Source organism: Neovison vison, chromosome 13 (assembly GCF_020171115.1).
Source record: "Neovison vison isolate M4711 chromosome 13, ASM_NN_V1, whole genome shotgun sequence".
NCBI lineage: Eukaryota > Metazoa > Chordata > Mammalia > Carnivora > Mustelidae > Neogale > Neogale vison.
The window spans coordinates 97,659,215-97,686,395 of NC_058103.1; the positions used below are offsets into that span (position 1 = coordinate 97,659,215).

Here is a 27,181-nt window from a genome sequence, read left to right on the forward strand (position 1 = left end):
TAGACCTGATTCCTGATCTGGGGGAGTTCGAGGGTGACCGCTCCTAGGAATAGCAGTGGTTGACTGATGGACCTTGTCAGCAAGAGGCCCAGGAGTCTTCAAGGGAGGATCCTAGGGGAGTGGAGACAGCTCTATGGGGGCCAGTGACAGCCCCCTCAAAGCAAAGTGGGGCAAGAGGCCAGTCCTGCTAATTCTAGCCAGTCTGTAGGCCATAGAAAGGAGGGCTGTGCCCAAAGGTGCTCCATTCCTTGCAGGTGGGGACAGGACCTGCAGCAGGTCGGCCAGGGGAGGGCACCTGCAGGGTTTGCCTGGGAGCTCAGCACAGGGAAAGCGTTCCCAGCTCTAGCATGCTGACGGTGGGGTTGATTTCCTACCTCTGAAGCCTCAGGCTCCCCTTTGTATGATGGGGTGCTGATGGCCCCCATCTCTGGAAGCAGAAGGTAGGGAGGCCCCACAAGCAGACTTGCTTGGGACAGGATGGGAGAGTGACTGTAGCTTAAAGCAGCTCAGGGCCTGCCCCCTTGAAGAAGGTGCACACATCCATGGCCACCAGCTCTGGGATCCTGCTGCCAGGCTCTGACAGTAACCCTCCTCCTGCCTTGTCCCTCGTCCCTGTAGATATGTGGTCTTCCTGGAGCTGTCCCTGCAGAGGGCAGAGAGCCCCAACATGGTGGGACACAGGGTCACCTACTAGGTTGTCACCGACCAGCAGGCTGCTGGGCCTGTGTGACCACCTGGAAGAGCTGGAGGGTGGTGGTCCTCCAGGTCCCCGGTGCCCCACAGTGGCAGGATGTGTTCATGCAGCACATGGCAATAATCTGCTGCTTCTGTGAGCAGCACTTTCTCCGTGAGGAGGACGACCTGGTGTGTGCGGATGTGGACATGAAGTTCTGCGATCATGTGGGCATGGAGATCCTGTCTCCACACTTTGGCACCCTGCACCCCATTTTCTACAGGGTGTCCCATGAAGACTTCATGTACTAGCACCAGACACAGTCCCAGGCCCACATCCCCAGGGACCAGGGTGATGTTTACTACATGGGGGCCTTTTTGTGGGGGTTTGGTGGTGGAGGTTCACTGACTGACCTTGGCCTGTCACCAGGTGATGCGGGTCGACCTGGCCAATGGGATTGAGGTTGTGTGGCCTGACAAGAGCCACTTGAACAGGTACCTGCTGGACCACAACCCCACCACGGTGCTATCCCCAGAGGATCTGTGGGAGCTGCGGCATGTGGGCTGTCCCCTGAAGGACCTGTGGGGCCCATGGAGGCTGGGCTGCCCTCTCTGGCCTTCAGGAAGAAGGTGAGATTCAGGCCATGCCCAAGAATCACCAGGACATCCGGGACTCATAAGGGGCTGTCCCCATCTCCATCAGGGGGTGCTGTCCTGAGCAGAGATGTCAGAGGAGATTCCTACTTCTGTCCCCCTGAGGAGAACCTGGAGCCCAGCCCTGCCTACACTGGCCTGTCCAGGGTCCTCAGCTGCACCTGCACACAGGAATCCTGCCTGGAAACACAAAGTCCTCTCTTTGTGGTCACTACAGTTTGATAAGTTCTGGCTCATTTGCAGCTGTGAATGGCTCCAGTTTTATGTCGGATGTTTTTCTGTGTCAATGCTGAGCAACCATGTTAAAAAGAACAATCAAGGAAAAAGGTTTTCTTCCTGGTTCTAGACAGACACCAGCCAGTGGGGGTGGGAGTGGTCCTGCAACAGCAGTGGAGCCAGGATGGCCTCTGGTCGGGTCTTCCCTCCCAGTCCCTGCACCTTGCCATGGCCATGGGGCTTCAGGGGCAGGGCTGCACCAAGCCACCTCTCAGACCTTCAGTCCCCTGACTGCCAGAGGCCTTGGCTGTGGCTGCTAGCTCAGCCTCCAGGAGCATGGAGCCCTCTGAGTTATGTACGGTTTCTGCCTTGGTTTTATTTTTTATTTCTTTAATTTAATTTTTAAAATTTAAATTCATTAGCCAACATATAGTACATCAGTAGATTTTAATATAGCGTTCAGTGATTCATTAATTGGTGTTCATCACAACATGTGTGCTCCTTAATACCTGTCACCCAATGCAAATTAATTTACAATGGCAAAAAGCAAATCAGTGGTTTCTTGGGGATGGGAGTGAGGAGGAATGAAAGGGAAGGATTAAGGTGTGGGAGGAAACTTTTGGAGTTGATGCATATGTTTATTACCTTGATTGTAGTAATGATTTCACTGGTGTTTACATGTGTCAAAACATCATTTTACTCTTTAAATATGTGCAGTTTATCATTACATCAATAAAGCTATTTAAAAAAACAAAACAAAACCAAATACCTGTTACCCAGCTACCCCATCCCCCCACCCTCCTCCCTTCTGTTACCCTCAGTTTGGTTCCCAGAGTCCAGAGTCTCTTCATGGTTTGTCTCCTTCTCTGATTGCTTCCCATTCAGTTTTCCCTCCCTTCCCCTGTGGTCCTCTGCTCTATTCCTTATGTTCCATGTATGAGTGAAACTATGTGATAATTGTCTTTCTCTACTTGACTTATTTCACTCAGCATAATCCCCTCCAGTTCCATCCATGTTGATGCAAATGGTGAGTATTCATCCTTTCTGATGGCTGAGGAATATTCCATTCTGTATATGTGGACCACATCTTCTTTATCCATTCATCTGTCAAAGGACATCTAGGCTATTTGGCTATTGTGAACATTGCTGCTATGAATATTGAGGTGCAGGTGGCCCTTTTTTTCCCATTACATCTGTATCATTGGGGTAAATACTCAGGAGTTCAGTTTCTGGGTTGTAGGGTAGTTCTATTTTCAACTTCTTGAGGAACCTCCATGCTATCTTCCAGAGTGACTGCACCAGTTTGCATTCCCACCAACAGTGTAAAAAGGTCCCCTTTTCTCCACAACCTTGCCAACACTTGTTTCCTGTCTTTTTAATTTTAGCCATTCTAACTGGTGTAAGGTGGTATCTTATTACAGTTTTGATTTGTATTTCCCTCATGTCAAGGGATGTTGAGCAATTTTTTATGTGTCTGTTACGAGCCTCCTCGGTCTCCTCTTCTCCCCTCATTTTGCTCCTCAGCCTGAAGATGGTCCCAACTAATCTGCAGCTTTGAAGACCAGTTCAGTCCAGATGCCAGGAACATACCCCTGGGGGCTCAGCCTCACCTACCCCATCTGTCCTGTCCACATCATGTGCCTGCACCCACCCCCCAACCAGCAGGCCACCTGCTCTGCTCACAGATGTCCCCATATCAGGAGAGGGAAACACCAAGTCCAGACCCTTGGATTCCTCTGTGACTCTCCCAGTAGTGAGTGGCTGCTGGAGGACATTTGATGTTCAAACCATTTAAAGGCATATGTGAGTCTCTGCTGCCTAGGGCAATGGACAAAGAGTTGGGGCAAATAGAAACCAAGCAGAATCACTGGAAGAAAGGCTGAGTGAGGAGGAGCTTTAGGGAAGAAGGGCCTGGAAGCTCTGATCTAGTCCCAAGCCCCTGGGATACTGCATGCATGGGCTGGGTGCCTACTCAGGGCTGACTTGAGAAAGCCCGAGGTTCTGCCCTCTGGTGGTTTTCAGATTTGGAAAGTGGGAAGTGAAGGCCAAGGCAGAGTGCTAAGAGGCATGGCTGATGCTGAAGGTGTATTTCGACATCCACACACCCAGAGCCCTCCTTCCCATCTGCGAAGACTGGAGGGTTCCCCCCTCCCCAGAAGGAGGGCAGTTTCCAGATGTTTAAGGAAATCTCACCCAGTCAACAGTTACCCCTACATTCATAGACAAGACATTTCTGTGGCCACACATGAAAAGGGATACAGATTTGACAAAATCAGTTCAGAAATGTCTGAGCCAACAGCAGAACTGCAGGGAGAGGAGCAGCAGCAGTGAACCCTGTGGAGGGGCAGAACTAGTATTTGTCTTGTTACATTGCCCTATTCACAGTGTCCCTGACCCAAAGGCAGAGAGAGGAGTGGTGGTGACACAGGAAAGGAATGTATTTCAGTGCAGCTGACACCAGAAGACCGAGGACTGCTGTGGTCTCAAGGTGTTGAGAATACTCCTGGGCTTTGTTATGAGGACAATCTAGGATAGGGGTTGGTGGTCAGGTGCAGGGGTCAGCAAAGTTCCAATCATTGTCTTGGGGTCCATCACGCAGGGTCTTGCTGGTGTTGGGCAGTGGTTATTGCTTGAGGGGTGGTTTTCATGCCCACTGGGTCTTTGACTTAACAGATAATCCCGAAGGAGGGATGTCATCAGTTAGGAAGTACAAATGAAGGTCAGAGTGGAGGTGGGTAAAGGCTTCTTTCACTCCAAGAGTGGGGGAGCTCTGAGACTCTGCCCCACACCTTGCCCTGCTCATCACTTCCAGCTGCCTGGTCCTGAGTTCTGTCCTTTTAATGATCTGGTCATCTAGTAAGTAACATGTTTCTCTGAGTTCCATGAGCCACATGAGCAAACTATTCAAACCTGAGGAGGAGGTTGTGGGGCCCTCCAATCTGTAGCCATAGCTCAGAAACACAGGTGACCTCTCTGCCCAGCCACTGGCTGACCACTAAGTTAACAGCACAGGAATTCAGTGGCTACACACAGTAAAGAACACAGACTTGACAAAGTTCGTTGAGAAAAGTCACTAAGCCAACAGTAGCAACCACGATAAGCAGCAATAATGAAGCCTGGGGCAGGGGGAGGTCTGATATTCAGGATGCTTCCATTATAATATTTATCATCACACCCCGCATTTGTCAGTGGGGCCAAGTCCCCTGGCTGGGGGTTAGGTAGCTGCCCACATGTTCCATCTGCCTCTCCCTGGCTTCTCCAGCCATGCACAGCCCTGTGCTGCTTCCCAGCAGAGGGTGGTTTTAACCAAGGTGGGGAGGACAAGATGGATTTTCCAGGGCTGCAAGAGACGAAAGTTTTCTTCAACTCCTCTTAAGTTCCCTGGCTGGTTTAGAAATTGATGAAGACAGATGAACAGGAAAAAAGCTGATAAAGTGTATTAATTTTTTTGGTGGTAGCCTCACGAGAACAAGGAGGCCAGCAGGGGCAACTAGAGTAGACAGTTCTTCTATGTTTTAGGCAAAGAAGCAACGTATGAAGAATTGAGAGACACAGGGGTTTGAGCTAGGGCTGGTAAATGGTAAAAAAGTAACTAGGAAGATAGAGGCTAGTTTAACCAGGTTTGTTCCTATAGCCTTTGTGGCCCTAAATCCCTTAACTCTGGTGATAAGCATGTCCTCCCTGCAGTCTGGGAAGAGAAAGTGCCCCATGGGTGTATTCTGACCTGCTTCAGGGAAGAAGGGCTGATTGCTGGGGATCAGAGGGAACTTCCAGCTTCTGCTCTATGGAAAATTCTTACAGTTTTTATATTTAACTTGCCAAGGTGCCATATTTGGGGTAGTGTGTTCTGACCCTTACTGGTCTGGTGGTGTACTCCATCTCCTCCTAGTATCCAGGACATTGAATGCACTGCTGTGGAGACCTCCCAGCCTTGGAGCAGCCCCTTGTCCAGAGAAGCACCTGCCTCCAAGGAAGGGTTCCTTATGACTTCCCACGTGGGTGCCCTATTGCTAAGGGGCAATCTCCTTGGGTAGATTGGGTGAGAGTGTGCAGATCTTACTTAGAGAAACTGACTTAATTTCCTGAAAATGTCTACCCAGTACTGGGATCATATAGGAGTTCTGTTTTTAGTATTTGGGGGAAACTCCATACTTTTCCAAGCATGGCTCTGCCAACCAAGGTCAATTCCAGATGATTTTACCCATAAACCAGAGATTTTTCAAGATCCTCTGCTACAGAGAACATGAGAACATTTTCAAGGCCTTGCAAAGTATACTAATCATAGGAACAACCCAGTAACTCAGAAATTATTGAAATGAAGAACTAGTTCTCCTTCTTACATTCCTAGCTAGTGTACTGGTCTGTGGCTTGATCCCACCTCAGGCAGCTGGAAGGTTGACCTCCCAGGTCGGCTGCCACTGACATGACTACTATTTCTAGAAATTCTTTGGACTGTGGCCAGGTTTCCTGACGTGTTCACAGATCAAGTTGGCAACCTCTGACAGTGGAGCCACAGGTCCTCCAGGCATGTTCCCTCCCCCATCCCCCATTGGAGCCATCACACTGAGGGTTTAGGTGATGGGAGCTGCCCCTAGGCAAAACCACCTGAGATTTCCACTGTCCCTACCCAACCTTCACATGCTCCTCAGTTACTTCTGTGCCTCTGCTGTCTTCCTGGATCCCTGACCTGGCTGTTTTCAGACAGCTCATCCAGCAGTACCCTCACTTTCTGGGAGGGGTATTTACTGGAATCTGCAGTGTGTCCTGCTGCCCCACCTAGATCATTTTTTGAAGGCCACATTGTCTGGGCTATCTGAGGAACCAAGACCATGTCTGGAGGGGTTCTAAGCAGAGCTGGTGGAACGGGAGGGCTCCAAGGCACAGAGGCAGGTTTCCAGAAAGCTATCTGGGGTCCCTGGCACTTCACCATTTTTGAATCAAAGCCCTGTGATCTTTAAATTGCCAGCAATGTTACAGCATGGGCCAGAAAATCACATGTCTCTGTGCGCCCAACACCACCTAAACTATTGGCCATTTCTTGCCCTTGAGCTGAGTACAAAGGATTGGGAGTAGGAGCTTGAGGGGAGGTCCTGGGCCAGATTTTGTGTTTGGGGACACAGGCCATCCAGACAAGCTTGTGCTGAGCCTCAGGAGGGGGCCTGTGTGGAGACCCCAGCTGTAGACACTGCTGTCCGCTGATGCCCCCTCAGTCTACCCCAGAGTACCTGCTGCTGGGAGAGCACCTGCCTGTCCTCTCTACCTAAGGGCTCTCTCCTGCACCAGCCGTGCTCCTCCCCTGCCAGTCACTGCCAGCCTGCAGCCTGGGAGGGTGGATTCCCTGATGACCTCCAGCCCTGGGGACAGATCCAGTGCGGGTGGGACGTGGTCTCCCAGCAGGCCTGAGCACCAGGCCCCCAAGATGCTCACTGGCCTCCTGGGGGCTCACTGTGCCATGTCCTCCCTCAGGCTCCCTGGGCCCAACTCCTCCTCTGCTCAGGGACCATGCTTGGCCCAGGCTCCACACACTGCGACTGGGAGCGGGTCATCTGGATCTTCTGGACTCCTGCTTCCATGCTCATGACATGGGCATAGGCTGGCCTCACAGACTCATCAGAGGAGACCCAGTGCAGTAAGAAGCAGGCCGCTTCAAGGGAGATGTCAGGTGACCCCAGAGGGAGAACCCAGGCCTTGCACAAAACACAGGGCTTATGGAGCCCTGTGTGGGATGTGGGCACCAAACCAAGGGGCATGGGGAATCCTGGTGCCCTGGTGGGGGGAGGGGAGACCACAGAAGGGCCGCAGAAAAGGCAGAGACAAGGAAGACGACAGGACAGGGCTTTCCAAGGAGGTCAATGGAAGAGTCAGAGGATCACAGAGACCCTTAGGAAAACTTGGAGGCCCTGGAGATGTTGGCTGAAACACTGTCATTTGGTCAGAAAAGTTGTGTCACAAACCGCAGTCCACACTGGATGACTTACTTTTTATTGCTTCTAGAAATCAGGGCCTATGGGCCATTAGCACTTACATTGCAGGAAGTCTAGGATATATTTACTTTTCCTCACTTTTTAGGACTAGATTTTTCTAGATGGAAGTGCGAAGCATGGGTGTCCCCATTCTTTGTGCAACCAGCCTCTGTTTTCAGGAGGAGATTCCTGGTGCTCATCACCACTGCTACCCACAAGGACTGCCCCTGTCACCTCCAACAGTGGACATGACCATGTGGTTTGGGGGGGGTGCTCACTGATGAAGCCCCAGTGCTCAGTACAGAGCAGGGACCCCAGATATTCTGCTGAATGAAGGAGGGCATGAGGGAGGGAAGGTAAAGAGGAAAAAGAGGGAATGGAAGGAACGGAGGAAGGGAGGGGGAGGAGGGAGGGAGGGATGGGGGAGGAAGGGAGGGCGTGAGGGAGAAAGAGAAGGGAGAGGAGGAGGATGGCAGGGCAGGAGTGTTGAGAATGAGGGAGGGGAGATGGGAGGGAGGCAGGGAGGGTGATGGAGTTGGGGTGGGAAGGGAGTGGTGGAGGGGGAGGAGAGAGGGTGTAATGAATGAGACGGTGAATAAATGAGGTAGGGAAGGAGGGAATGAAAGAGCAGAAGTCTGGTCCATACATCAGGAGCCATTATTGGGGTGAGATCTGAGGGCATCACAGCCTGGGCCCTGGATGGTGGCTCAGGGCACATCCATCTGTCCTCCCAGTGCTGACCTTTCTTCTCCTTGGCCCTGCTGTCACCCTGGATCCTCTCCACCTCCTCAAACAATTCCTAATGTTCCCAAGAGCAGGGTGGCAGGAGGGGGGGGGTCTCAGGAGGGGCTTCCTGGATCCTGTGCCCGAATGACACTGGGACAGTAGCTACAGGACATTCTGTCATGAGGACTGGGACTGTGGATCCCATCTATCTTGAGCATTAGCATTGTTTCATTCCCTGCTCTCTCCAATGCTGCTGTGCTGAACACTCCTGACAATACACCTGTGAAAAATCATGCTGGAGTTTCTGGGGCTGAGTCTGAGGCCGAGCACTGCTAGGTGATGGGTGCACCTGTGGCCTGGGATGGGTGCTGCTCACTGTTCTCCTGGATAGGGGTGCCTGTCACCCTTCTCTCCAGGGGAACTGCATTGGACCTCTGGTTCTTCACATTCTCCCCTGGGCTGCCAGTCCCCAGACCAGACACCTGCCACTCTGAGGGTGACCAGAATGGCCTCCATAGGGTTTCCTTTGTCAACACCCTTCCCCAGGAGCTCCTGCATCTCTGACGCATACTCCCCATGTGCCTATCCCCCACCTGGACTTGCATGCGTTTGGTCTCTGTCCCTGTGGAACCCCATGACTTAGAGCCTGGTTTGGAGCAGAGTCAAGTGAAACTTTTCTCTGGCCTTGGGTTGTGAGCAATGTGTTTGCCCTCTGTAGTGTATCTTTCAGCTTTCTGCATTTCCCTGGTTTCTGTGTGGGCCACAGGAGGAACCAGCCGTGTCCTGTCTGGGCTCAGGCTGTGGTGACCCAGCAGAACAGGGGACTTGACCCTGAGATTGTGCCCATAATTCCTAAAGGGGCCTCTATGATTACATCTCATCTGTAATCCTTCAGGGGTTTCAGTATCAAATAAGGGAAATTCTATGTCACATAAACTCAGAAAGAAATGAGTCCCCTTTGAAAATAGGTGGGCAGACACAAAAGCACATATTGTGTGATTCTGCGTACAGAAACATCCAGAACAGGTAAACGAACAGAGGGAGAAAGCAGCTTAGGTGTTGCGAGAGGCCGGGCTGGAGGAAAAATGGGCAGGGAGGGCTTTGGGTTCAGGGTCTCCTTTGGGGAAGGAGATATCCTGCAGTGATGTTCTGTGGTGTGGTGGCACAGTGTTGGGCATGTACTTAATGCTCGTGATGTGTTTAAGTGAAAACAAGTAATTTTACTTAAAACAAATAATAAACATTATGCAAAACATGGAAAGATAAAATAACAGTATGTACCATAGAGAAAGAATATACATGTAGGGGATGAAACATTCCTGTAGGTCATCAGGATCAGGGGATAGAACAAGGGGTAACTGTATGAGGAGCAGGGCTGCAGACTCTGGATGTGGCTCTGGGAGCCCCACAGGAGCAGGAGTAGGGGCAGGGGTTGAGACGGTGCAGTGACAGGAGCAGGGACAGATGCAAGAGCAGGAGCACAGGCCGGGGCAGGGGAAGAGGGAGCGGCTCTGGCAGGGGCAGGGGCAGGTGCAGGGGTGGGAGCAGGGGCTGGGGCAGGGGAAAGGGCAGGGCAGGAGCAGGAACTGAGGCAGGAGCAGGAGCAGGGGCAGGGGCAGGTGCTAGCTCTTCTGGGACAGCATCAGGCTCTCTGTGGTCGGGTGCCTGGTCACCTTCTGGCTTCTGGTCTCCTGCTGAAATCTCTCCAGGCACCACCCTCCCCCCACAACCCCCAGAGCTGTGGATGAAGTTGGGGCCAGCTCTAGCTCTTCAGAGCTAGACCCAGGTATCTAGGCCCCCACACTCCAGAGACAACCCCCTGCCCAGCTCATTTCGTTGGAGATCCTGGAACTAAGAACATGTTTACATGCCTTTGCAGAGATAGTGCTTAGCCCAGGGCGTCCCAGAGAAGCTACAGCCAGGAAGGAACCCTCACCGGGACATCTCCCTAGCTGCAGTCCACCTGCTTGGTGCTCTGAGCCCAGTCCTTGCTCCTGGCCTCACACCAGCTTCTGGGATCTCCTGCCTGTGGGACCTAGGACTGTCCCATCCCTAGACACCCACATACACCTAGCCCAGGCCTTCTCACCCTTGGGCTCGGCCTCCGTGGGTTCCAGGTCCTGGACCACAGGCCGGTGTGGTACCAGCAGGGACAGTGGCCTGGGCAGTGTCAGAGGCCTTCAGTCAGTCCCCAGTCCCTGCTCCTGGAGAGCTCCCTGTGGTCACTCCCTGTGTGAGGGAGATGGAGCAGGTGTTTGCCAGCCTTCACCCTGCTTCATCCTCCCTGGTGTTTTGCAAAGACAGTGACTAGTAGCTGGTCCGGATACATCAGAGCCTTTCATGGCCGTCCTCACTCTCCTCGTGCCTGCTGCTGCCTCGTGCCCCCTGCTGCTCCCAGATCAGACACAGACCTATGCGTGCACAGCCCCACACCTGGGACAGGGACCCCTACCTATAGGACACAGAATAAACCCCTGGGAGAAGCTCACAGCCTCCCACACCCTGTCGCACCCAGTCAGCCTTGACCTATGGTGTGTACATGACCTGCCCACCGGGCATCTGAGTCCTTGTCAACCTGCTTTTGAATGTAATGGGTGCACCCCACATGAGCCTTCTTTACAAACACACACACACATACACACAGACACAGGCGCGCGCGCGCGCGCATGCACGCACGTACACATGGGGAGGAGACCTGGGGCTACACAGGTCGGATCAGAGCATATGGGGCTGGGGGCTGGCTCTGGGCCTCATGGTGTCACCTTTCTGTACTTCCGGCCAAATGGCCAGAGATGTTGGGGAGCCCTGATATGAAATCCCCAGCGAGGTAAATTGTTTGCAGGGTGTGCTTTCCTCTTTTTGCAGCCTCCAGACTTTGAGATGCAACAGGTAAACATGTTCTTCTTTTGAGGATCTCCAACAAAATGAGCTGGACAGGGGCTGTCTCTGGAATGTGGGTGCCTGGTTACTGGGTTCCAAATTCTGTTGGGCTCTGTTAGGGAAGTGAAATCACCACTTCCTGGGGATCCCTTACCTGACTTCCTCCTCACACCAGAGCCCCCTGAGGGCACCCTCCCCCAGCTGCTCAATGCTCACCCTCTACCCCATGCCGTCCATACAGTGACACCCACAGAACCTACCCATTGCCTCAGTGAGGCCTGGGTGCAGACGATGTCCCCGCTGTGAGGACACAGAGCTAGGTTCAGATGAGGCCCCTGCTCATGCTCAGGACTGTGACTCTGGACAGCCTTCCCAGGCTCCCCATCTGCACAGTGGGGTCTTCTGGCTTCTAGGGACACCATCAGGGGTAGGACCTCTACATACATTCCTGCTATCACAGGAGGCTGGGACATGCACGTGGCAATACAAGAATGAGTGGGGGGCTGGGAAGTCATAGAACACAGCTCAGAAGGGCCTGGGTCTGCTCTGGGGTCCAGGTAAAACCATCCTCCTCCTGTCTGTCTCCAAGCTCGCATGGGAAGGTTGCAGTGAACTGATTCCGACCTTGTCCTCTCATGACACAGACTTCCAGGGGCTCCCATTAGGTTTAGGCCCAGTCCCAGGGCCTCGTCTGTAGCCATGTGGTGGGCAATCCCCACAGTGTTTTCTGGAATTCCCAAATCCTGGTCACACATCCCAGGGGAATTCTCTCCCCCCCCAGAGTGGATGACCTGTGTGACTGTGCTCTAAGGAATAGAATGGAGTAAAATGAAGGGGTGTTGTTTCCAGCCTGATTGAAGAAAGTCTGTGACTTCTCCTGGTTCCCTCTCATGTGTTCATTCTTTGTCTCTGTCTTCTCTGTGTGTCTCTGTGTCTCTCCCAGGAGCAGGACCTGGGGGCTCTGGGGATGTGAGAAACCTCAGAAGCCTACCTTCTCCCCATTTCCCTCTCCTGTCCTGGTGCTTGGTTCCTTCCTAAGGCCTCCTCACCCTGACCAGAGCACTGACTATGGAACCTCTTCCAAATGGGGACACTGAGGCTGCAACAAGGAGGGTCCTGACCTTGGTCCCCAGACCAGTGGTCCAATGCTCTGCCACATTCTGCAAACCCAGGTCCTCAGCCCCCCAAGCCCCTAGGCTGTCGTCTGCTCAGAAGGACCTCGAGGGATTACAAAGCATTTCCCAGGGCTGGGAGCACAGTAGTCAGGGATGAAGATCCAAGACCAACAGAGGTTTCTGCAAGTCTTTGGGACCCTAGGGACACCCCATCTCTATAGCCCAACTGACAGAAGAGTTAGCTGAGGCATTTTGTGCTTTAGCCCCATCTGGATTTGGGGGGGTAATCTCTTCCTACTTTCAGTAGCCCAGGGTGGTGATGGACCCCAGACCCCAGACCCTGTTCTCTGCCAGTTCCCTGGCAACCCCCCTGGGCCCCTTGGGGAACCCCTGACCATCAGCCTGGCCTGTCTCCCGACCCCATGCTATGGATCTGGGTTCTTGCCAGGGGTCCTGACACCCCTGCGCCATGGCCCAACTGTCTCTGACCTCTTTCTTCTTCCCCCCTGTCACCTCACTACCAGTGTGTCTTCCCCGTCTGACCCCAAGCTGGGAAGGCATAGTGGTGTGTGTGTGTAGGCACATATGCCTCTACTTTTCTGGGGATGCCCAGGGTCATGTCCCCACATGGGACGAGCTGGGTGCCTTGAACCCCCGAGGCTTCATTCCTGAGAATCTGAGGGGCTCTCACTCCCAAAGCGAGCCTCATGGGAGGGTTTGGACTGGATTGGGACTAGAGAGCAGCCCTGATCCTTGGACTCTGTACCCCTCATTTGTCCTGGGTGAGTCCCTACCTCTTTACTCCAGGTTCCCAATTGTCCCTAAGGGTTGGACATGAAAATACTTGAACTTGTCCAGTCCTCCAGGGATAGGTAGAGGACAGGTGCACCAGGCCACAGGCCTTCCTCATGAGAGGGCCCGGTGTGTATAGTGGACCTGTACACAGCACCTGTACCATGACCCAGTCCCATAGCAGACGTGCATGACATCCATGGCTCCACATCTGACCTGTCCCCTGTGTTTCCTCAACACTGCCAAGGACTCTGTGGCCCCAAAGTCTGCTTAGCCCTGAACTGTGCTCATCCTGGGCAGCAAGCCTCAGGGTGCAAGTCCAGGTGGGTTGGACACCTGGGACACAAAGGTCACTGAATACCCCCCACCCAGCTGGCCGGGAATGCAGACTGCCTCCCAGGGTCCAGCTAAGTATAGGGCTGGGCCAGAGGACCCGGAGGCAGCAGTGGAGGCTGACTCAGGCAGAGCAGTCCCCCATTCCCCTTCTCTTCTCCTCCTTCTTTGTCTTCCTGGTAGGACCCTGGGACAGAGGTCCAGCCTGTCCTTGGCAGCAGCCCTGGCTATAGTCAGAGGTGTGGGAAGGAGGCCAGGATGGAGGGGCCCACCACCAGGATGCCCAAGTGTGAGGGTATTTTTACTGTAATGAGGGACCCCATGGGCCCTCAGGGATTTCAGCCCTTTTTTGACATGAACAGTGGCCCCAGGACTCGGCCCCTGCCCCATCCTTCACCCTCCATGGAGCCTCACATCTCCTCTAGCCCAGTCCTTGTCTGCAGCCAGTCCTCCCACCAGCCCCAGGAAATCCAGCTGCTCTAGGGGCTGCAAACTCATTACAAGCTGGAGCCAAGTCAACCCTATGGGGCCTGGTTCTGGGGCCTGGAGCCCCACAGTGAGGAGAAGTGATGCGGCACAGGAGCTAGGAGAGGGCAGAGTGGACTCTCCATGGAGGCCATGGCTCTCTGATCACCACAGACCCTGTTGTGTGCCAGCCCCTAGGGCACCCAGACTCCAGCTCCCAGGCAGGCTCCGGGATGGAGACCAGAGTGTGGCTCCAGCTAGCTCAGACGTGTCACTCTGTCCTGTAGCTATAGCCTATCCCACCAGCTGCACTCCTCCTCCTAGTCAGCCGGTAACACCCTCAGGGCCAAGAAGAACAGTTCATCATCCATCTCAGGGGCCAGTGTGTGGCTGGATAGGCAGGGGAGGGCTTGCTCTGGGTTCAGGGAGTCTCTGACTGGGCTAATGGGGGCTCAGGAGGGCTGGCCTTCCAGCCTCTCTGCTGACCGGTCCTGTGACTAGAGCCATTTGCCTCCCCTCTATGGTCCTCGCTCTCCACCTCTGTGCAATGCGATGATGCTGAATGATTGCTTCCATGGCAGGAGCATGTGGGGTATTGGTGATTTACCTAAGCTGGGCACAGAGCCTGGACTGCAGAGTGCAGTGGAGGATGGTGAGCAGTGTCACAATTGAGCTCCCCTCCCCCCAAAAGCAATCCAGCCCTTCCATGCAGCTTCCAGGCCCCTGGGAGACCACACTCCTGACATCAGGCCCCTGTGTGTGGCTCTTCCTCAGCAGTGGGACAGGGTAGGGACCCTAGGACATGGGGCCAGCTCCTCTCTCTGAGGGCACAAGAACAAGGAAGACTTTTCCTGGGGTCCCCAAAGGCCACGTGAGAGGGGAGGTAGCTGCCCCCAAACAGGACATTGAAATTCTGCTTCTGTTAGAACCTGAGCATTGGGCTTTGGTTCCTTCACTTGCTGGGTGGATGAGACACATACGTTCTCCATGACTCCTCCTCAAATGAAGAGCTCTTGCAGGGTCCTGGGTGATCTGGACTGGGGAGGGGAGAGGGGCCTGTCTCTTCTCTGGATCGTGAAGGAGACCTGTCCTCTTAAATACAGGATCATTTCAGGGCATGATCCTGGGCCAGGATGGGAGACAGCCCCCCATGGCTCCTGACTCTGGGGCTGAGGGGACCTTTCTCAGACACAGCAATGCCCACTGAACATGGGGGCTTCAGAAAGAACACATGCCTGTCCCACATCCTGCCCTAGGATGGTGGCTGCCTTCCCCTGCTCCAGAGGAAGAGGGACATCCTCTGCTTCTCTGGACCGGGGTCCTCTGACCCACGAGCAGACCCTGGAAGAGTAATAGTCTGCTTCTGGAACTGCACCAGCACTGAGTGGGCCAATCACTGTCCACACACAAACACAGACAACATGCTAAGGAAGCACCAGAGGTGATCCTGTGAAAATGGCCTGTGTCCAGTAGGGGCTGGCAGCTTTAGTGCCCTCCAGCAGGCCCCCCTTTCCTGGATGGGAATCCTTCTGGAGTCTGTCCCCAGAGCTTCCTTCCTGCTGGTTTTAGAACCAAGGGAGAGTCTGTGGTATGACTTAGAGGGATCCACCACTGACTCCCTCCTTCTGCACACATCACTGCTCCCCAAGAGGCTGGGACTGCTGCTCCTACATACCCCATGCAAGGCTTGCTTAAGGCACTCATTGCCTCCAAGGCTCAGCCACTCTGGCTCTGTCACAGACACAGTGGCCACAGCTGCCTGGCTGGGCCAGGAGTCCCAGGAGAGCTCTCCTTTCCCAGGATCAGGGTTCATAGTCCTGGTAAGAGAAAGAAGTCCCATCTGCCCTCTGCTAGAGAAGGTGAATTCCTGGGCTGGGTGGCCCTCGGGTGCCTGGAGAACATAGGGGTCTCCTGGAGAGAAGGGTGACAGGCACACCTATCTGAGAAAATAGTGAGCAACACCCATCCCAGGCCGCAGGTGCACCCAGCACCTAGCAGTGCTTGTACTCAGACTCATCCCAGGAAACTCTGATGATTTTTCATAGATGTATTTTCAGGAGTGGTGAAGAGAGCAGGGAATGCACCAATACTAGTGCGCAAGGAGATGGATTGTGACTCAGTTGTTTAAACTGCTGACTCTTGATTTTGGCTCAGGATGTTATCACATGGTGTGGGGTCGAGTCCAACTCCCACTCTGTGTTAAGTGCAGTGTGGACTCACGATTCTCTCCTCCACCTCCTGCCTCTCCCACCCCTCTTTTGCCAAGCTCTCTCTCTCTAAAATGAATTAATAAAATCTTTATAAAAATGGAATAATACAAATGTACTTTTAAAAAATTGAAAAAAATCCCAACATTGATTTTGGCATTTTAAACATTTTCAGTATAAAGTCCGGTAATGTTAAATATTCACACTGCTGTGAAACATATCTTGAGAATATTTCATCATGCAAATATGAAATTCTGTTCCCATTATTATATGTTTTTCATGTATAAAACATTTTATTTATTCATTCATCTATCTATCTATCTATCTATTTATTTATTTATTTATTTGATTATGTTCGGTTAGCCAACATATAGTACATTGGTTTTTGATGTGGTGTTTGATGGCGCTGATTCCACGTTAAAACCTACTAAACCCCTAGGGCCTACCTGGGCCTGCTTAGCCAGAGTAACTCCATATTGCCTAGATAGCCATTTTGTTGCCTAGGTAGCCATTTTCTTGTTACCATGTTGCCTAGGTAGCCATTTTGTTGTTTAATAAATGCCTCAGCAGTTGATGATATCAGTTCTGGGTAATGTTGCTAAAACACACATCTAAAATAAGGCCAGACAGGTAAAAGACCTCCAATCAGCCAAAGCCACATACGTAGAGGTCTGCAGTTGTACCCTATAAAAACTAGCCTGTAAGACCAAGGGGGGTCACTCTCTTCAGAGGTGGCCCTAGCCGGTCAGTCTTACGTCTAATGCTTGGCATAGACTAAAGCTTTGCATAACTTTCACTTTGTCTCAGTCTCATTCCCCTGGCTGGTCAGTCTAACTTCCAATACTTGGCATAGAATAAGGCTTTGCATAACTTTCACTTTGTCTCAGTCTTGTTCCTTTCATAACGGACCCAACATTTGGGGGCTCGTCCAGGATCAAACAATGAGAACTGAGCCAGCATCAGAATTTCTGGGAAAAGCCTCCAGAGATAAGATCTCCAGATTTTATTCTGTGAGATCTGGTCTGTCTGTCTGGTTGCGGAGCTCCAGGGTATGGCCCACTGAGGAGAAGTTGGACATAGCCATGCTCCCCAGGGCTGGAGTGGATGTGGGGACACCCCATCCCTCTTCTGGTAGATCGCCAAGGGGTTCGAGTCCCCCTAGGCGGTCAGGGGACTGAGAAAATCCCCACCAGTGGGTGGTTGCAGGAGATTGAGAAAATCTCCACTGGCTGCTGGGTCTATGGTTGTCTTTGTCTTGTCTTTTTGTTGTCTGTTGTGTTGCTCATTTCTGGGGGACTGAGAAAATCCACACCAGTGAGTGTTTATAGGGGACCGAAAAAATCCCCACCAGCGGCAGGTTCTGGGTAAGGGCCGCTGGGTCTGTGTTTGTCTTTGTCTTGTCTTTTTGTTGCCTGTTGTGTTGTTTGTTGTGTTTGAAGAAATGGGGCAAGCAGAGAGTAAGGGGACTCTGACTTTCATCTCTCCATTCCTCCTAATAGATGTGGGATTTATCCCTTGCTCATTTCTTGTGTTAGTGACTATAACTGGAGCCAACTGTGGTTAGTCTAACTTGAGACAGAGACTTTAAGGAATATTCCCAAGCAGCTGCCAAAACTCCCTTTGTTCTGGGAAAGTTCCTTGCCTTCTCTGGCCTGACCTGGACTGCCTAGCAGCTCCACATTGCTGGTGTGAAAGCATGGCATTTGCTCCTCTCTTGGAGCTGATGAGCTCTAAAACTGGGAATACTTTCTCTGCCTTCTGGCAGCACTTTTTTCTTCTGTCTCCCCCTTCTGTTTCTGCACCAGCTTGTGTGTAGCCTGCATAACTGGCCTCTAGACCATCCTCGGTGCTTCCTGCACCACGGCTCCTTCTCTCTTCACTGTCAGGGAGCAAGAAGAGCACCCCCTGGACCTAACAACCCCCACTCCAGATCTTCCCACCCGTGTTTCAGGTAAACATTAAAAGTGGAGTGGGTCCAGGTGAAACGTAAATCAGTATTTAAACTAAATTAAGTTTGTTGGTTTAATTAAAATAGACATGTCTTTAAAGTTACAGCAGTAAATGTGAAACTTCAATCAAAATTTACTGAAGGTCAAATAAACTCATGTTATTTTAAAAAATCTGTTAGCAAAAAATTAACAGAACTTATAGTTAATTGTCTGTCTCAAAGTTTTAATGGGTAATTGTCAAAGTAGCTTTCAAAGTCTTTGGTAGCCTAAAACTTTAAAGGTTTGTTTGGATGACAAATGGAATTAAATTTGTTGGACATCTAGGTCTTAACCCAATAAGATAAAATGCTAAAGCATTGAATGCTAGATGTAGTATGTGCTTTTGACTTCTTACTGCAAAACAATTAAAAAATTTAAATCTGTTGGTAAACATGTTTTGTGTTTAAAACATGCTGTTTAAACATGTTTTGTGCTGATTCATAAATTTGCCATCTACAGAATTCTGTTGTAACTGTTCCCAATTGGTTAATACTTAGCCATCACTAGAGACTAAAGTGTTTCTAAGAATAAAAAATTCTGCTAACTGTAACTAAGACTGATGGAAGTAAGGAAAACAACCCTATATGTAAAAAGTAGGAGATACATAAAACAAAACAAAACAAAATAAGGAATGGAAATACATTTTGTTAAAGATAAAAGGTAATTTTGTCCTAAATGAGATAATTGTTTGAAAAAAAATGGCTTGGGACAAAACCTAGATGCAAAAAAAGTTGTAAAAGATTTGTGAAGGGAAATCGTAAAAAAAAAATCTTAGGTATGGTCAGGACAGACTAAGATTAAAATGAATTTTAAAATGTAGCACATCAGAATGATAAATACACATGAAATGACTCCATGTATGACTCCTGTAAAATGTTTCTGTTCAAATGAGGCATAATATTTAAGAAAGGAAGACTAAAGCCCTGTGTCATGGCAAATCTATATTTACTCAAGTAAATGTTGACTATTATGTAAACTAAAAAACACTGGTATAAAAAAAACTGCTTTCTCTCTGTTCAAAAAAACAAAGTTTTCTTAAATTAATTGATCTGCTGTTAAGAAAAAAATATAAATGGTTTTCTCTTTGCCTGCCCAGAGAAATCAGTTTCTATGTTTTGTTTTATCCATAATCCTATTTAAGCATGTGCTTTAAAACTTAGATTTTAGCAATTGTCAACAAGATTTAAATTGTAAATGAGATCTGTTTGACTCATAAGACTTCCTTGGTATGCTAAGTTACTCAGAAAGTACTGCTAAACCAATGATAGACCTTCAGTTACATTTGGGTAAATGCTATAAGTGTTATAGAAATTCTATGCATTTCCTAAAGTTTTAACCTTTTGATAAAGTCATCACTTGATATTGTAATTATTGAAATGTTATATGTCACAGAAGTAACCTGATTTTCTTGCCAGTTAAATTGTAAAACCATTTCTATTCTGAGTTTTTTCACTTATAATTGTTTTAATTCTCTTGTAAAATAAGTTTTACCTTAAAGGAGATTCATATAAAGGACTTTCAGGACAAATACAGGTATTTAATACATTAAAAATCCTAGAACTGGATTGGGTAAGAATTTCCAAAACTAAATAAAAGCTGCATTCGACTAAACCAAAATTACTAACATGGGACTAGACAAACTGAAGTTTGCTCTTTCAGACTAGGGACTTTTTCTTAAGTTATCTGTAATTTACAGAGATGTAAAAATATTCATTTGTAAACAAATCAAAGAATTCAACGTTTCTCTCTATCTGAACCCTCTAAAACTCAAAAGGTCTCAGCAAGTATTCTTTCTTCCATAGCAATCAGTCATTTGCATAAGTTCAATAAGAATCTGTTCTCCTTGTAATAGGACACCATTGAAAACGCTGGTTATTTTACCAAGGCTTTGACTGGAATATCATATTTGAGACTCAGATATGACCAGAGAGCTTAAAGGAACTAAGGTTAACTTATAAAACCTGGAGCCATAAAGCCCCTTGAAACTGTTGGCCTGATACCTTGCTTACAGAGTTCCCAGCAGCCTCACCAGGTGAGTAAAGAATGTCACTTCCTGGCAGGTGCAGGAACCTCAGGATACTTTGGAGACCTCAGAAAGAGGAATTTGCCCAAATTGACTGGTATTGCAGGTATAGCTGATGGCAAGTACTTGGCTTGGCTTCCGGCCTGGAGAGGCTATTACAAGTTTAATCTAGAGATTCCTTATAAAAAAAAGTTCCAGCAAAGCAGATTCTAAAAGATCTATATGATCACTCACTGTTCTTGCTGAGCTTATGTAAATAATTAGGCCCAGCTTGTTAAAACTGGACTTGTTTTTCAAATAAATTAGTCCTGATTTGGCTATCTCTGAAAATGAGGGTTATTTTAGAAAAAAATATTATGTTTCGGTAACACACCTTTGTGAATATTAAGTTCTAGATTTTGTTGTATTTAAATGTTTGTTTATCTAAGCTACACAACTTGAGGTAAACCAGAAAAGTTACACAATAGCTCACTTAGACTATCTTACCTAATATTCTGTAGATATAATAACAGAACCCATTGGACACAAATATATGTTAGATTTTATAGGTAACTTTTCAGGCTGGGTAGAGAATTTTTCTGCCAAGCATGAGATGGCAGAAATAGTAGCCAAAAAAGCTACTAGAAAAAACAATTCCTAGGTTTGTGTTGCCTCTCATGATTGGGTCAAACAATGGCCCTGCATTTGTGAGTTCAGTCTCACAGGCATTGGCCAAGGCTGTGGGCACTAATTGGAAACTACACTGTGCCTACTGGCCCCAGAGTTCTGGACAAATAGAGAGAATAAACCAGACTCTTAAAGAGACCTTGACAAAGTTAATTATGGAAACTGGCGGTGGATGGGTGGATCTCCTTCCCTTTGCCCTCCTTAGGGCATGATGTAAACCCTACTTAAACAAGGTTACCCCATTTAAAATAATGTTTGGGAGACCCCCTCCACACTGCCCATGGCTACAAGAGGTTGCCCTAGTGGAAATGACTGATCAATCTGTATTCCAGTCACTGCAGGCACTAGAGTCTGTCTTAAATAAAGCACACACAGAGATCCGAGCTGCCTACACTGAGACAGAGATGGAAATAGAACCACATCCTTACCAACCTGGAAACTTCGTTTGGATACACTGCCACCGAGAAAAAAAACTTGGAACCTCATTGGAAGAGACCATTTGCTGTCATCTTATATGTCGGGGCCTGGTTAGCCAGAGGGAGCCATTTGGTTGTAAACTTAGATTGACCCCGCCCCTCCCAGAGGAACTTACTTGTAAACCCCAGATATAGGGTGGGCCAGGCCGGATGGAGACATCCAATGAGTGGGGCAAACATATATTTACTGTGGTGAGTTGAAATCTCATTGGCCACCTGTGTGTGGGCTGGGCTCAACCACCTCTATAAAGGTTAGTCTGTGAGGCTGGTGGGGCGGGGAGGAGTAGGAGGAGTTAGAATAGCCATTAGAGTAGTAGGAGGAGTTATAATAGCAGTTGGAGTAGCCGTTAGAATAGCCCTTAGGGTAGTCAGAGTCAGTGGGGAGCAGCCCCACCCCCAACTGCAGCCCCGCTGCGAGGGGCCTTGCTGCCCTGAGCTGCAGCCCCGCCAGGAGCAGCCCCGCCAGAGCAGTGTCATTCTGGGAAGCGGTCTCATTGGCATGCAGCCTCGTCGTGGAGAGGCCTCGTCGTCAAGTGGCCTTGTATGGAACAGCCTCATCCAGAGCTGCCTCATCTAGGGAGTGGCCTCGTCATCAAGCAGCCTTGTCTGGAGCAGCCTTGTCTGGAGCAGCGGCATCCGGGGAGCGGCCTTGTCAGAGTGGCATCATGGGGAGCAGAGTCTGTGTCGTCAGGGTTGTCGTCCTCATCATCGTCATAGCCTCTTCATCGTCGGGAGTGGCCTCGTCCGGGGAGTGGCCTCGCAGGGGAGCAGCCTCGCTGGAGCGGCATTATCATCCTCGTTGTCATCACCTTTTCGTCATCGGGAGTGGCGTCCTCGTCATTGTCGCATCTTTGTAAGAGATGGCCCAGACCAGTTGGTTTGATTTTTGGTGCTTGGCGCGCAATAAAGCTTTGTTTGATATTCGTTTTGTGTCAGTCTCATTCCTTTGATCACAGACCCTAACACTGGGGGCTCGTCTGGGATCAAATGATGAGAACTGAGCCAGCCTCAGAATTTATGGGAAAAGCCTCCGGAGGTGTTGGGATTTTGTCTGTCTGTCTGGTTGGAGCACCAGAGTATGGACCACCAGGGAGAAGCTGGATGCAGCCATGCTCCCCAGGGCTGGAGTCAATGCCGGGATGCCCCATCCCTCTGCTGTAGATCAATGGGGGGTTCGAGTCCCCCTGGGCGGTCGGGGGGAGGGTTCGAGTCCCCCTAGATGGTCAGGGGGTTCAAGTCCCCCTGGGTGGTTAGGGGATCACCGGGGGGTTTGAGTCCCCCTGGGCAGTCAGGGGGTTTGAGCCCCCCTAGAAAATCCCCACTGGTGGCAGGACTACTGGACCTGCGGTTGTCTTTGTGTTGTCTTTTTGTTGTCTGTTGTGTTGTTTGTTGTGCCTGAAGATACAGGGCAAGCAGAGAGTAAGGGGACTCTGACTTTCGACTCTCCATTCCTCATAATAGATGTGGGGCTTCTCCCTCACTCATTTTGTGTGTTAAGGGCTATAACTAGAGCCAGCTAGGGTTCATCTAACTTGGAACAGAGACTTTAAGGAATATTCCCAAGCAGCTGCTGAAACTCCCTTTGTTTCAGGGAATTCTTTGACTTCTCTGGCCCGACGTGGACTGCCTAGCCCCCCCACCCTTGCTGGTGGGAAAACATGGCATCTGAAGTGGAATGGGCCCAGGTGGAACATGAAATCTGTTAGCAAAGAGATGATTGAACTGATGGTTAATTGTCTGACTCAGGGTTCTAATGGGTAATTGTTAAAGTAGCTTTTGGAGTCTTTGGTAACATGAAGCTTTGAAGTTTTGCTTGGATGACAAATGGAATGAAGTGCTAGGGTGCTGGTTGCTGGAACTAGGTTTGTGCTTTTGACATCTGTTGGTAAACATGTTTTGTGCATAACTGCTGTTGCAACAGTTCACAATTGGTTAATATTTAGTCTTCACTAGAGATTGAGATGTTTCTAAGAAAATGTAAATGGTTTTCTCTTTGCCCGCCCAGAATTGTAAATGAGATCTCTTTGACTAATAAGGCTTTTCCTTGATATGCTAAGTTACTCAGGAAGTACTGCTAAATCAATGATAAACCTTGGGTTACATTTGGGAAAATGCTGTAACTACTCCAGAGGTTCATTACATTTCCTAAAGTTTTAATGTTTTGATAAGGGTCAAAAATATCATTTGATATTTAACCATATCTATTCTGAGTTTTTGTCATTTGTAATTGTTTTAATTCTCTTGTAAGATGAATTCCACCTCAAAGAAAATTCATATGGGAGACTTTCAAAATAAATACAGGTCTTTAATGTGTTGAAGTCCTGGAACTGAAATGGGTAAGAATTTCCAGAAGTAAAAGCTGCACTCGGACTAAACCAGAATTAGTACGGTGAATCAAGGTAAGAATGAATCTCCAGGAGCTTTCCTAGAAAGGCTTATTGAAGCCTATAAAATGTATATCCTGATCGACCTTGAGGCACCCGAATATCAGAGGGCAGTGAATCTTGCTTTTGCCAGTCAGCCAGCCCCGAATATAAGAAGGAATATTCAGGAAATTGAAGGATGTGAAGGGAAGAGTCTGATTGAGTTAGTGGGAATAGCAGAAAAGGTGTTTAACAGCAGGGGATAGTAAATGGAGGGAAAAGCCTAAGCACAGAGAAGGCAGGCGGGAAGACTTAGATTCAGATCAGTGTGCTTACTATAAGGAAAAAGAACATTGGGCCAGAGCATGCCCCAAAAGGAAGACGGCAGTGTTGGCCACCAGAGTAAAAATTGAAGTGGAGGGGAAAAGAATTGATTTTTTTGGTGGACACGGGAGCCCAACTTTCATCATTACTTAAACCCATGGGAAAACTATCTGGAGAGGAAGTCTGGGTACAAGGAACAAATGGCACAGAGAGACATAAATGGACAACAGAAAGGACTTTAAATTTGGCCTTAGGAATAGTTAAACATCGATTTTTGGTCCTCCCTAATGTCCCATATAACTTGATGGGAAGATATCTCCTCCACAAGTTACAAGCTTGCATTCAGTTCTCAGAAGGAGACAAGACTGTAATCTGAGACAACCCACTGTACAGTTGCTTATGGCAGCAGTAGATGAATACCTCCTTTACAAGCCAGTCTCAAAACCAGAGGAGACAAAGAGGGGGAGCCTTCTCCAAACCTTACAGGTCGAGTTTTCCGAGGTCTGGGCAGAAGGGAAGCCCCCTGGCTTGCCAGGGGACAGCTTCCAGTGGTGGTACAATTAAAGGCGATGGCTACAGCTGTTCACATTCGGCAGTACCCCCTTTCCCGGGAAGCAAAGGAAGGGATCAGAAAACACATTAACCACCTCCGAGGAGATGGAATCCTAGTCCCTTGAAAAACATGGAACACACCTTTGCTGCCTGTCAAAAAGGCCGAGGCTGGGGAGTACCGACCCGTTCAAAACTTGCAGGAAGTTAATAAGTGGGTTGAAGATATCCACCCGATTGTGCCTAACTCCTATACCTTACTGTCCCTCTTGGGCCCCAAAAGAACTGTGTGTACCATCTTAGATCTCAGGGATGCATTTTTCTGCATATCTTTAGCAAGGGAATTTCAACCCCTTTTTGCTTTTGAGTGGCCCAACCCCCAGGAAGTGTTCCAAGGCCAGCTCACCTGGACAAGACTTCCCCAAGGATTCAAGAATTCACCGACCATTTTTGACGAGGCCCTATATGAGGATTTGCGTGAGTACAGAACCTCCAACCCAGGAGTCACTCTGTTACAGTATGTTGATGACTTGCTAGTAGCCGCTGAGGACTATGAATCATGTTTGTGGGGGACAAGAGCTCTCTTACAGACTCTGCAGGAGAAAGGGTATTAGGTGTCAGCAAAGAAAGCACAGCTCTGTCAGAGTCACACCACTTATGTAGGCTTTGATCTCCACGAGGGAGTGCGTTCACTGTCTGAGTCCAGGAAACAGGTGATCACCCAATATCGCCACACCACACATCCCAACAAGTGAGGGAGTTTCTTGGGACGGTGGGCTACTGTAGGCTATGGATACCATGGATTGCGGAGCTTGCCCAACCTCTCTACAAACTGGCAAAAGGAGGGCCCACTATGATAGAGTGGGCAGCTGAGGCAGAAGGAGCATTTCGGGAATTACAAACAGCCTTACTGAGTGCCCCAGCATTGGCCATCCCAGATGTTACCAAGCCCTTCCACTTGTATGTGGATGAAAATGCAGGGGTGGCCAAAAGAGTTTTGACTCAGACTCTGGGGCTTTGGCAAAGGCCAGTAGCTTATCTTAGCAAGAAACTAGATCCAGTAGCAGCTTGGTTCCCCCCTGCCTCTGCATAATTGCTGCCACGGCCCTTCTGGTCAAGGATGCAAGTAAATTGACTTTAGGTCAAAATCTCATCTTGACACCACGCATGCTATCGAGGGCCTTCTCCGGACTCCACCAGACCAATAGATGATGAACGCCCGAGTGATGGGGTGTCAGGTCCTCCTCCTCAATGAACCAAGAGTGACCTTCCGGGCCCTTGCAGTGCTAAATCTAGCTGTGCTGCTGCCAGAGGAGCTGGCTACCATCCACACGACTGCAGGGAGGTCCTAACCCAAGTCACAGGAATAAGGCTGGATCTCAGAGACATTCCCCTCGTGGATGCCGAGATGACTCTGTTCACAGATGGGAGTAGCTACATGGTTAATGGAACTAGGTATGTGGGGGCTGTGGTGGTTTCTCCTGGGCAGACACTCTGGACAGCAGCCCTGCTACATTGAACCTCGGTGCGGAAAGTAGAACTGATTGCACTCACTAAGGCACTGCATATGGCCAAAGGTAAAACCGCCAACATCTATATGGACAGCAGGTATGCCTTTGCTACTCTCCGTATACATGGGACTATTTATAAAGAAAGGGGCCTATTAACAGCAGAAGGAAAAGGAATTAAAACAGAGGAGAAATATTGGCTCTCCTCCAGGCTATTTGGTACCCCAAAGAGGTGGCTGTTACGCATTGCCCAGGACACCAAAAGGGGACTGATCTGATTTCAAAAGGAAACCAATTAGCAGATCAAGCCACAAAGCAAGCAGCCCAAGAAAGAGTACAAGAACTGGTTACACTCCTGGCTCCAGCCCTACCAGAAAAACCGAACTATTCAGAAGAAGATTTAAAGTATTTACAAAAATGGGTTAAATTGGACTATGAAGGGGACTGGACTAAGGGTAAAACAGGAAAAATAATTCTTCCTCGAAGACTAGGTAAGAAGTTAGTAGACCAGATACATCAGGGTACTCATTTGGGGACCCGCAAATTCAAGGGGCTTATAGGCAAGCAGTTCCAGGTTTCTAAATTAGGGCATATGGTTCAGGATGTAGTTAATAGATGTGCTCAATGCCAGGCAGTTAATGTGGGAAGAACTAGAATGAGAAGAGGGAAAAGAGAAAGGGGTAAGGAACCAGGAATTTATTGGGAAATAGATTTTACAGAGATGAAACCTGGAAAATATGGGCACAAGTATATGTTAGTTTTTGTAGATACCTTTTCAGGCTGGGTAGAGGCTTTTTCACCAAACATGAGATAGCAGGAGTGGTAGCCAAAAAGCCACTAGAGGAAGTATTCCTAGGTTTGGGCTGCCTCTTGTGATCAGGTCAGACAATGGCCCTGCATTTGTGAGTTCAGTCTCACAGACATTGGCCAAGGCCGTGGGCACTAATTGAAAGCTATATTGTGCCTACCGGCCCCAGAGTTCCGAACAAGTAGAGAGAATGAATCAGACTCTTAAAGAGACTTTGACAAAGCTAATTCTGGAGACTGGTGGTGGATGGGTGGATCTCCTTCCTTTCGCCCTCCTCAGGGCGCGATAAACACCCTACTTAAACAAGGTGACCCCATTTGAAATAATGTCCGGGAGACACCCCCCACCCCACTCTGTCCTCGGCCACAAGATGTTGCCCTAGCAGAAATGACTGATCAGTCTGTACTCCAGTCACTGCAGGCATTACACCCTGTCTTTTAAAAGGCCCACACA

The 27,181-nt window shown here is 49.4% G+C and overlaps 1 pseudogene; it reads left to right on the forward strand.

Moving 5' to 3' along the window:
- Positions 1-622: 622 nt before the first annotated feature.
- Positions 623-22,033, forward strand: LOC122894646 (annotated as a pseudogene).
- Positions 22,034-27,181: the final 5,148 nt, after the last annotated feature.